The sequence below is a fragment of the Mus caroli genome, chromosome 6 (genome assembly GCF_900094665.2).
Source record: "Mus caroli chromosome 6, CAROLI_EIJ_v1.1, whole genome shotgun sequence".
Lineage (NCBI taxonomy): Eukaryota > Metazoa > Chordata > Mammalia > Rodentia > Muridae > Mus > Mus caroli.
The window spans coordinates 144920827-144932982 of NC_034575.1; the positions used below are offsets into that span (position 1 = coordinate 144920827).

The window sequence follows — 12156 nt, forward strand, 5'->3', positions numbered from 1 at the left end:
AGTTTGAGGCCAGCCTGGGAGATATGAAACTCTGTCATCACAACATCAATAACAGAGGCTGTTTATTGCCCAAGCATATATATATATATATATATATATATTTTTTTTTTTTTTTTTTTTTTTTTTTTTTTTTTCTTTGAACAACGCTTTCACAGCTCAGAGACATTTCCGGAACATTTCTCACACCAGTTAGAGCTGAATTGATTGGCTTCAAGGACTGAAAAACAAAGACATTAAGCTTTCGCTCACACCAACCAAGGGCCTTTTGGTCACATCTTCTCCAAACAGAATGCCTCTTAGACCCTATTCTCTTTCTCTCCCTTTTTCTTTCTCTCTTGAAATACAATCACAGAGAGCTTGGCAGAGCCCCCACTTCTCTTTCTCCTCCATCCTGCTCAGGTTGCTGGTGGTTGAGAGGTATTAAGCCTGGCCCCAAGGTCAGGGTGTGTGGAGGCCTCTTGGTTTCTCTGGCAGTTACTGGGGTGGGGTTGGGGGGGGGCAGTGTTGACAGGCCTGGGGAGGTGGGACTCCAGAGCCAGGAGGAGGACCTCAATGACAGAGGAAGGGTGCCTTCAAGGCAGAAAGGAGCAGCCTCCGAGGCTATGTGTTGTATGCTGGCTTCAACTCCTTAGGAAACAGCCTCGAAATGCACCAGAGAAGCAGGCCTCTCTTTTTTAGGCGATGTTCTACAAAGGAGAAAACTCTGCTGTTGTCTCTTCATCCCAGGCCTGGATCAAAGCCGTGGAAATCTTGATTCTTCCATCTCAGCTCTGTCTACAGGCCCAAGTTTAAACCTGTGCCCTGCTGGACAGCGTAAGGTGACAGTTTGGCCAAGATGCTATGGAATAATGGAAGAGAAAACACTACTTAATGATAGGGAACTGGCCTGTGAATTTCTGGTTCACCCTCACAAAATGGAAAACTGTGTACAACCCTGAGTGCTCTTTTGAAAGCGTGTCGGGACACTACTGTAAACACAATTCTACTTCCTGTAATTCCCCAGCTCTGTGCAAAGACTCAGGAGACATGATAATGAAGGCAATAAGAACTGCGCATCAGAGTTGTCACACTTTGGTTCCTAGAATGACTGATGTGGTTGTGCGGTATAGGATATTTTCTTGAAATGACTAAGTCACCTTCCAGGAAACAGTCTCCTCTTCCTTGGGAAGACTTTAAATGTGCCCTGTGGGTTTTGATGAGGTTAGATCAATCTAATCATTTTAGTCCGTTTAATGAGTCAGGGCGACGACTGCAGAGAATGGGAAATCACGCTATCTTCGGGAGGACTGAGATGGAAGTCTAGCCCCTGGGCATCTAGGCACCGATTCTTCTTGTTAGAGGGCTCAGTTTATTGCAAAACAATTAGATTAGTTTCATTAGTTAAACCTTAAAACCCTGATATTAAAAACTTTAGCTTCCCTATAGAACCTCCCACAATCTGAATGCTTAGTAAGGATTTAATTATAGTGGACTCTTAGGCTGAGAAACTGAGCCCCTTTTTCTGGCCTTTGTACAATTAAGTGCCTGTCAAACTCAGGCAACCCCTAATTTTCTTTAAGTGAAAGCAGTTGATGAGCTTAAAACCAATTCTGCCCTTAGGGGTTTCTTTTTTAAATGAAAGTCTTATAATTAGAAATGAAAGTTCATAGAAACTTAAAAGACTTTCCCCCCCCTTCTTTTTTTCACCCCCTGTGGATATACTTCACTCAGACAAAAGCTGGAGAGGTTTGTCATTACTGATGTTGGGCGTGGCAGCTTCATACCCAGTTGGGAGGAGCCGCTTGAAGCTGGTGCAGGCAGAGTCTTGGACTGTAGTAGAGTCTCTCTATGACCTGGATGCTCAAATCTTGTTTAGGAGTCAGGAAATCAGCACCACCTTCTGGGAAAAGCAAAGCTTCGGGTTCCTCCCAGGCTCACGGACAGCCACTGCTGCGCGTGAGACCCGGTAGGCCGAAAGAACATTAGAGTCCAAGAAACACCTACACATAAAACTGGTTCCTGGGGGAAATGTGAAATTTAAAGTAATAATAAATTGAACTTGTCTTCAATGTTAGAGCATTTTGTAAATTAAAGAGCAGCCGGCTTTGTTTCTCGCATCATAAAATCCAGGCAATTAGTGCTGCCCAAAGAGTATTTTGAAGCTCGCGATCCTGCCTGCGGGAAAGACAGCCGCACCTGGGGATCTGCCATCCTGATGAGTTTGGAACCCAAAATTTTAGGACCCCCGGTAGATCTAGCTTTTGTTAGTTTTTCTCAAAGGAAATGTACGTTCTACTCGAGAGTATCTTCTTAAGAGGAGTGCTCAGTAAATATTTTTCAAATAGGTGACAACATTAAGGTGAGGTTGTACTGGATTTAGAAAGGAGAGCATGCTAGGACACCCCCCACCCCCGCCTCACTCCCTTTTGCCTTGTGAACACCTGCCTGGGAGGCCCGTTTTAGACACCGCCTCCATCAATCTCTTCCGCTGTACTGTGACCTCTATGAGGGCATCTTGGTTTCTTAGAATCTTGTTATTGAACAGTGTGTGTGTTTTATTTTGGGGTATGTGTTGTGTGTGCACTAAGATGTGGGTATGTGAGAATGTCAGATGTCTTCCTCTCTCACTCTCAGTCTTATTGCCCTGAGACAGGGTCTCTCACTGAGAGGCTAAGCTGGCTGGCTGGCCAGCTAGCTCTCAGAATCTACCTGCCTCCACTCCCCAATGCTGGAGTTACTGGCATACGCAGCTATGCCCAGCTGCGTGTGTGTGTGTGTGTGTGTGTGTGTGTGTGTGTGCGCGCTGGGTATTGGAATCAGATCCTCATGCTTTTAAAATAAGCACTCTTACCCGTTGAGTCATTTCCTCAGCTCCCCCTCCCTCTGTATTAATTGTAGCAAAGTATTTGCAACATGAAATTTCCCATTTTGGCCATTCTGAAAGTGTCCTGTCCAGTGGCATTGAAAATGATGACTCTTTGTAGCCCCCATCCCTTTCTATCTTGTAAAATGGAAACTCTATGTCATTGAACAATAGCTGTCCAGCTTCTTTGTATATAGTGCAGGCTAGCCTCTAACTCCTGGTCTGGCCTTGAACACATGTCCTTCTTCCTCCACCACCCCCATGTTGGGATTATAGATTCAGGCACCACACCTTGCTTCAGTGCGCTCACTGAGCAATCTAATGGCTAAAAATGTTGAATGTTTTTCATGATAATATGTATTTCTTCATTTGAAAACTGCTCAGTTTATCCTCTCATTTATTGATGGGGTTATTGGTTCTTTGAGTGTTTAATGATTTGAGTTCTTTATATATGGTGGACATTAGTCCCTGTGCTGGTTGGTTTTTGAGAACTTGACACAAGCCTGAACATACCCAGAGGAGGAAAATCATACCTGAGAATCTGTTTAGATCAGCTTGGCCTGTGGGCACATCTGTGGGGCATTCTGTTGATTGCTAATTGATGTGGGAGGGGCCAGCCCATGGTAGGCGGAGTCATCTCTGGGCAGGTAACCTGGGTTGTATAAGAAAGGTAGCTGAGCAAGTCAGGGAAAGGAAGGCAGTAAGCAACTGTTCTCCTGCCTTGAGTTCCTGCCTCAGCTACCCTGGGATAGACTGAAACCTGTAAGTGAAAATTATCCTTTTTCTGCCTAATGGTGCTTTTTGGTCAGGGTTTATCACAGTTACAGAGAAGCAAACCAGGTCAGGCCCCTAAGAGATCAAAAGCAACAAAGTATTTTCTTCCATCCTGCACACTGATTCTCTGTTGTGTAAAAGCCCTTTATTTTAATTTTTCATGTTTGGAGCCATCTCTGGAGCTAGAGCTGCCCTCTCAGAAAGCCTCCTCTCCAGTGTTTGGAGCTGTTGCTCCTGTGCTTTCGTCCAGTGGTTGCAGGTCTTACAGTAAGTTTCTGGTCCACTGTGGTCTGACTTTTGTGCAGAGTGAGACCTGTGGATCTGGTTTCAGTTTTCCACGTGAGGCTATCCAGATTCATCAGAAACATTTGTTCAACAGGCATTTTTTTTTTCTAAACACACATTTTTTTCTGTACCTGTGTGGGAAATCATGGCTATATTGGTATAAAGGAAAAACAATAACTTCTAGTATGTTGATCTTGTGCCCCTTTGCTGAAGGTGTTTACCAGACCTCAGAGTTTCATGGGAGTCTTTAGAGCATTTCCATGGTAGGATGACATCATCTACAAACAAGTATACTCCAGTTTCTTTGTTTTCTATTTGTTTCCTTTTAATTCCTATTTCTGTCTTATTGCTTTCATTTCAGCTTAAATCACTGTAAAGAGAGTGGACATTGCCACACTGCTATTGATTTTAGAGAAAATGTTTTTGGTGTTCTTCATTCTGTAAGCTCTAGCTCTGACCCATGTGTCCTTGATTATGGTCCCTTTCTTTCTAGTTTCTTCAGAGCCTTTATCACAAAAGATGTTATGTTTTGTAAAAGGCCTTTCTGTTCCATTGAGATGATAATTTGCATTGACCTTGATTCTCTTTGCATGTGGTACTACACTTGTTGATACATACACACACACACACACACACACACATATATATATATATATATATATATATATATATATATGCTAAACTGTCTGTCCTTTTTGGGGCAAAAGCAACCAGTGATATTTTTATTTTTATTAAAATGTTTATATTTTATTTCATTTCATGTGTTTAGGTGTTTTGCTTGCATGTATGTACAGTGCCCACAGAGGCCATTGACCATTGACTCAGACATGGCCTCAGGTGGCAGCACAGACTACTCACATCAGGCTGTTCCTCACCACCCTCACATTTCCAGTTTCTCCTCTTATCATACTGCACAAACTGTTCTTTTTCTTCTGTCTCTCCACCACACACTTCTCATGATAGTGGTGCCTTCTCACCTCTGGGTCTCTTCCACTCATCTTCTGCTGCATGGCAGCAGGCTTGCCTCCTGGGAAGAGAATCTTAATGAGAGATGATTGTCTCTATTGGATTGCCCTGTGGGCATATCTGTGGGGGGTTGTCTCAGCAACATTAATTGATGTTGTAAGAACCATCCCGTGTGTGTGTGTGTGTGTGTGTGTGTGTGTGTGTGTGTGTGTGTGTACACGTGCGTGCATGTACACATGTGCTTGAGTGTGCATGCATGTGCATATGTACTCAAATGGACTGTTCTTTAGGAAGAATCCTAAACTGCATATGAGTTGAGCAGTCAAGCTGATCTTAAGCAAGCAATAAGCGTTTGTGTGATTATTTCCCTTTGCTCTTGATTTTGGAGGTGATGTGGTCAGCTGTCTCAAGCCCGCTGCTGTTACTGCATCCTGAAGCAATGGAATATGAACTGGAATTGTAAACTAGAACAGCCCCTTTCTCCCCCAAGTTGCTTGTTGTCAGGGCATTATCAAATCAACAGAAATGAAACTAGAACAACCACATGGGAATAAAACAAAAACTAAATAAAAACGATGACCACAGCAACAATAACCAAGGAAACAAAGGGACAAAATAAAAAATAGGATAAACTATTAAGTATAATTAGTAAAAGTAACAGAAATAATGAAGACTCAAATAATAAAACTGTACTTTCAAAGTAAAGAAAAATAAAGTTAGATAAAAGTAAGAAGACAAAAATGAAAACATGGAGAAGCTTGGGCTACATAGCAAGGCTTATCTTAAAAACTAAAACCGTTGGTGCTAGAGAGATGGCTAAGCAGTTAGAGCACTGGTTATCCTTCCAGAGGACCTGGCTCAATTCCATACCTACAAGGGCAGCTTATAACCATTTGTAACTTCAGTTCCAGGGGATCCAACACTCTCTTCTGGCTTCTGTAGGCCCAAGGCAGCAAGTGGTATACAGATACTCAAACAAACATGCAAAACACCCATATACTTAAAAACAAGAACAAAACAAAGTGACATGCCCAGCTTCGTGGCCCAGTACTTCAGAAGGAGGCAGAGGCAGATAGATCTCTATTGGCTTGAAGCTAGCTTAGTCTACATAACACACTCCGGCGTCAACTCGATCTATGTAGTGAGGTCCTGTTTCGAATCAATTAACTAATCAAGATAAAGTAAATAAAAAAATAAAACTAAAAGTCATAGTAAATAGACCAAACAGACAAAAGTTTTTTTGTTGTTGTTGTTTTGTTTTTGACAAAGAATTGGAGATGCTGCTTCTTGCTGCCTGTAATACAGGAGGCTGCCAGGAAGTCGTAGGTGGCTGCAGAGGAATTCAGCTCTGTGGTGCTTCCTCTCATGTCCCACTGCTTAGGTGGCACTGTGTGTGGGCCAAGCATGGCTGGGTACTCCTCTGTTGCCAGTGTCAAGGCTGTATTCACTGTAGAAGCGTTCCCCACTCCCTGTTTTTTTTTTTTTTTTTTTTTTTTTTTTTTTTTGTATAAGAAGTCCCTGCTGGCCCCAGTGAACTTTGTGGCTTGTAAGGGGGCCAGGTTACCAGTCCCTCTAGAGGCAGCCAAGCCCCAGTTCATAGTGTGGCATCAACCACATTGACGGTGGCCCTTGAGTGTGTCAGAGAATAGGGGAAACAGACAGAGCACTGCATTCTTTCCCGCTGGGGAGACCCAGGAGAATGGGTCTCTTTCTGGGGGACCCAGGCATGGGGCTCTTCCTGAGGAGATCAAGGGGGTGGGGCTCTTCCTGAGGAGACCCAGGGGCTGAGGCTCTTCCTGAGGAGACACTCAGGTGAACAGGGCTCTTCCTAGTGAGACCTAGGGGAATGGGGCTTGTTCTGGCACTGTACTTCAGACCTCACCCAGCAGGATACCATCCTGTAGGAAGGAGGTGGCAATACAGAACAAGAAACCAGACAGCAGAGAGGGAGCACCTGCAGGTGGGCAGTCCATAGGCTTGGGCAGGGAGTCCTTAGTTCCTGAAGCCATCCACAGATGCTAGGGACACACATCTCTCCACAGCAGGCTAAGTAGTGATTCTGCTTTCCACACTCTGGATTCATTGCTGCTTAAGCTTCTCTGCAGATCTGTCCAACCCAGTTCCTTCGTTTTAGGGTTTTACTGCTGTGAACAGACACTATGACCAAGGCAACTATTATAAAGGACATTTAATTGAGGCTGGCTTACAGGTTCAGATGTTCAGTTCATTATCATCAAGATGGGAGCATGACAGATGTAAGGCTGGAGAAGCTGAGAGTTACACAATTTGATCCAAAGGCAAACAGGAGAAGGACTGGCTTCCAGGCAGCTAGAAGAGCTCTCTCAAAGCCCAACCCCACATCGACATGCTTCCTCCAACAAAGCCACACCTACTCCAACAAGGCCACACCTCCTAATAGTGCCTCTTCCTGGGCCAAGCATATTTGAAGCACCACATCCTCTCCATGAATGCCTCTTGTGGTTTTACCCCACCCAGACAACTGTGTCATGGTGTCTCTAGACTCCTTGACTAGGGATTGTTCCTTGTGTTTAGGACCCCAGACCATCGCAGTCTTCTTAAGGCAGTGCAGTATAGTGCTGGGGTACAGGGAACAATGCCTGGGTTTCTTCTTCAGCTCACACTGAATATCCACTCTGCACATGAGGCTTATGAGAGCTCTGAGTGTCTCTTGCAACTCACACTGAATGTCTATTCTGGACTTGAGGTTTATGAGCGCTCTGTCTCTTATAGCCCAGACTGCCAGTGTTTTTTTTTTTTTTTTACCTTGGCTGCCTGGTTAACCTTGCAGTTTTAGTTACTTCCTGTTTGCTAAGGGGCTGGAGTTGCTGACTGTTTCCTCTCCTTGTCTCTGGGTCACCTTTCTGTTTCTCTGTGCCTTTAAAAGGCATCTGTCCTGGTATTTGTATCTTGCTTCTTGATACTTTGTCTCCCTGAAATATCGTCTCTCTTTGTGACTGTGATATACTCTTTGTATTCAGGGAGTTACATCAAAGAAGGTGTCAGTGCATCCTCCGCTCCCCAAACCCCAGCTCTAGAAACCCCATCACAACTACTTTTACAGGTCCAAATGTACCTGAGCCCGAGCCCTAACTAGCTTGTGCCCTTCTCCATCTGGGCCGTCAATCGAATCCCAGAATTGTAGCACTTAGTGGACCCTTTACCCTGAGAGCTGCATCTCTATGTGTGTTTGCCTTGAATTTGTCAACATTGTAGCATTTTGCTCCCCAGCTTCTTCCTCTCCCATCCCCCTCTCCCTCCTTTTGAGACAATAGGATAATGGGAATTGGAACTTGAGCATTGTTTTAGGTTATTGCTCTAGCTCTAGCCTCTTGTTTTATTTAGTTTTTGTGATTGAGCATTTGGTAGCATGTATGTCTGTGTATCACATGCATGCCTGGTACCCATGAAGGTGAAGTATCAGATCCTCAGGGACTGGAGTCACACAAGGTTATAAGTTACTAATCAAGGTGCTAGAAATTGAACCTGGGTCCTTTGTGACAAATGCTCCTAATTGCTGAGCCATCTCTCTAACCTTTCAATCCCCAGCCCCTTATTTGTGTTTTGAGTCACAAAAAAGAAAAAAGAAAAAAATTGCCCAGGTTGGTCTCATACTTCTTTAAGTAGCCCAGACAGGTCATAAGCTGACTGTCCTCCTGCCTCAGCTTTCTAAACTTCTAGGATTACAGGCAAGAACCACTATACTTGCTTTCCAAATTTGTCTCTCTTCTCGACCGAATTACTGCCTAAACCGACATGTGTGCCCTCAGGCTCTGTCTTATGTGCCTGCCTTGACTCTGTTTCTTTCAGGCTGTCACAAGAAAGCTGCCATGGTTCATTAAGGAGTTCCAGAAGTGGACAGAAGCATTCTCGATCATTTCTTATAATAGACATTTTTTGAAAACCAAAGAGGTAATAAATTGACTACTGATGACACATTTTGGATGCTCTAGGAAGCAGACTTGGAGGCAGTATAGTGCTGAGAATATTTATTGACTGTGCCCTTGGGATAGGACTTGGTAATGGAAGCAGAATTGGACAGACAGAGTAGTTGATTCTAGTACAGAGCCAGCAGCCCCAGCCAACCAACTTAGGAATCTCTAGCTTAAAATGGTTTAGTAAGAATGATCTGACTTTTGTCCCTCTGCCTCAGTTGCTGCCTGTGGGCTGTTCCTGAAGGATTAGGCAGACAGTGGTTTGGATTTGAGCAGTTCCTTAGCAGTTGTAAGAGGGACTCTGTTGCCTGATAGTAAGTAGTAGGACATGAAGACATTCCCTGAAGAATGCTTTTCATGGTGAACCTGTGTCTGTTGTGCTCTTGAATAACCTAGTACCACGTTGTCTAGGTCATGTAATTTATAGAGAGTGTAGCTGATACAGGGTGTGGGAATTTAGAAAATCCATTCAGAGAAACATGCTTTGGGATGCAACAAAGGTAGAGACTTAACTGACAGTCTTATTTTATTTATTTATTTTTTATTTTTTGACTAGGATCTGGTAGAATTCAACTTTTGCAGGGATTTGAGGACAAGAAATTTTTGTTTTTGTTTTTGTTAAAAAAAAAAACCTGTGTAGTAACATTTGGACAAATGCTTCAGTAAACCTCAGAGTGCTAAACCATTAAGCACTGAAAATTGGATGTTGGTCAGAAACATGGTGAGTGTGGGAGTTATTTATCATCTGTCCCTCTCAGAAATTACCTTAAAATGGCTCATGTGGAAAATTTGCATCTAAATGGGTCTGCCAAGATGATTTAGTAGCAAAATGTACCCTTAAAGGAGTTAATTTGAAAATGGAATTTTTAGAAATATTTATCTTAGGATTTAGACATGTCTGAGTACAAAGCAAAAAAATTGTTCTTTTGTTGCAAGACTGGAAAATAACTTAAAATTTTCTTTTGTTCTTCATGGATTTAATATTTGAGGGCAAAAGATACATGGAGAAACATAATATATAAAGGATACACGGAAGAAACATGGAGAAACATGTAACAAAGGCTACACAGAGAAACACACATGTACAAAGGATACATGGTAGAAACAGAAAATGCACAAGGTCCATAGTCTAGAGCAGTCTTTTTAAACAGTGTTTTTGTCATATTGTTTTAGAAGGTTTTATGCATATAAAATTGAATATCCACATACTGGTGTCCTGATGAACGTATGGTAAGTGAAAAGCAAGCAAAGATGATTTACACTGTAGATTATTAATTGTTTTTCTTTTCTGACCAAGTGGTTGGTCAGGAATGGTGTCTTATTGCTGTGACCCAAGAAGGGTCATACCATTATCAAGCCCAGTAAGACATAACTTGTAAAAATGAGGAATGGTGTCTAGTGCATGCATACCGCTTTCTCATCATGTCAAGGGAGAACAAAGGAAATTAGACTACCATTGTAACTCCTAGACTCTCTACACACATGTAAATATCTACTTGCACTCATTGGGACAATAATATATGTGCTGTTCCTTTATTTGATCAATATATGACTTGGATATTTTTGCTGAGGTGTACCCATATTTATAAAAGTTTAGAGGATGCAAATGTTTTGTGTATAGATGTTGCTCATTGAATGATACATTGCTAATGGAAATTGATGTTTTCTGAGTTTTTGTTCCTAAGTTTTCCCCTGTGGGCATATAGATTTTTCTATCTTGATGTGTAAATACTCTCCTGTGATTATTGCCTCAGTAAGGATCCTGGAGGTAGAGCTGCTGAGACTTCATGCACATGAAGTACAGATCGGTTCTGATCATTTTCCTGAATGCTGTATCAGCTGCATCAGCTACATCAATCAGCTGCCTCTGTGTGGGTCAGTGCTTCCACCAAATGCTTGATCTTTGCAAATCTGCTGAATGAAAAACAGTATTTTATTTACCTGATTCATGTTGTATAATTGTAGTCCTTGGTAGGTTTCTATGCTTTGTTTCTGATACTGTGTTTGTAATACGATGATTGTGCACACTCAGGGAACTAGTGTAGCACTGGATACAAAGTATAGTGTTCAAGTCAAAGCAGCTGGCATTTATGACTCCTTTGTGTTGGGTGATTGCTGATTCTTTTCATTGTTTAAAGTGCCGGCAATGGACCCAGGACCCGGGACCGGGTGCACGCCCTCATCTATGCTCCAGCCCCTTGTCGATGCTTCTATGCCCTTGGACAGCTGCAGATCTGTGGGTTTACCTCTGGGTCCTTTGTTGCATTGAGCTATTCTGTGTGTTTTTACATCTGTGCCTTACTGTCCCCGGGGCTATGACTCTGATATGACCTGAAAACAGGAACTGTGGTACCCTTGATAGTGTATTTTTGGTCAGAACCCCTGTGTGGGGAGCATTTCCTTCTTGTAGTGCATTTACTGTCAGTCTATGGTGTTTTCTTTAGATTTATTCAACTTCTTTACTTTGGCTTATTTCTAGGTACTTCTCTGAACTTGGTGATGGCATTGTTTCTCTGATTCCTTGCCCCCTCTCCCATCTCAGCTAATTTGTTATTACTGTGCAAAAATGCTACTGATTTGTCTTGATTTTCTTCCCTGGTGTTTTGCTGAAATTGTTTGTAAGTTCTAAGAATTTTCTGGTGGAGTCTGCATGGTCTTTAAATATAGTATATCATTAGCAATAGGGAGAATTTGGCCTTTTCCTTTCTTCAGCTAAGAATGCAAGCTTTGAACAGTGTAGAGAGTGAGGACCTTTTCTGTGGATTTTGAGAAAATGCCCTTAGTTTCTTATTTAGTTTAATGCTGACTTCAAGGCTGTCAGATCCACCCTGCGTCAAGTGGAAGGGTGATAGTTGTATCCCTAGTTCCTTCGGGGATTTTTATCTTGAAGGAACATTGAGTTTTTTTTGGAGGCCTTTCTTGCATTTCTTGAGAGTATATGACTTTTGTATACACTTTTTTTTTTAGTACAGTATGTTTTAATTATTTTTTTAAACAATAACAAATCATTTTTTATTAGAGATGTGAGCCTCCACATTCAGTTAGACCTCTTCTTTTTTTCTTTTTTTAAAATTAGGTATTTATTTCATTTACATTTCCAATGCTATCCCAAAAGTCCCCCACATGCTCCCCCCCACTCCCCCACCCACCCACTCCCACTTGTTGGCCCTGGCGTTCCCCTGTACTGAGGCATATAAAGTTTGCAAGACCAATGGGCCTCTCTTTCCACTGATGGCTGACTAGGCCATCTTCTGATACATATGCAGCTAGAGACATGAGCTCCGGGGGGTACTGGTTAGTTCATATTGTTGTTGCACCTATAGGGTTGCAGATCCC

At 42.6% G+C, this 12156-nt stretch overlaps 1 long non-coding RNA gene across 1 annotated transcript in view; it reads left to right on the top strand.

Moving 5' to 3' along the window:
* The first annotated feature begins 3530 nt into the window (after window positions 1-3530).
* LOC110295848 overlaps window positions 3531-12156 on the top strand; it is a 28266-nt gene continuing 19640 nt past the window's right edge. Inside the window, exons 1-2 of the long non-coding RNA XR_002378115.1 lie at window positions 3531-3604; window positions 8696-8797. This is a non-coding gene — a long non-coding RNA (uncharacterized LOC110295848). The remainder of the gene's footprint in view (window positions 3605-8695; window positions 8798-12156) is intronic.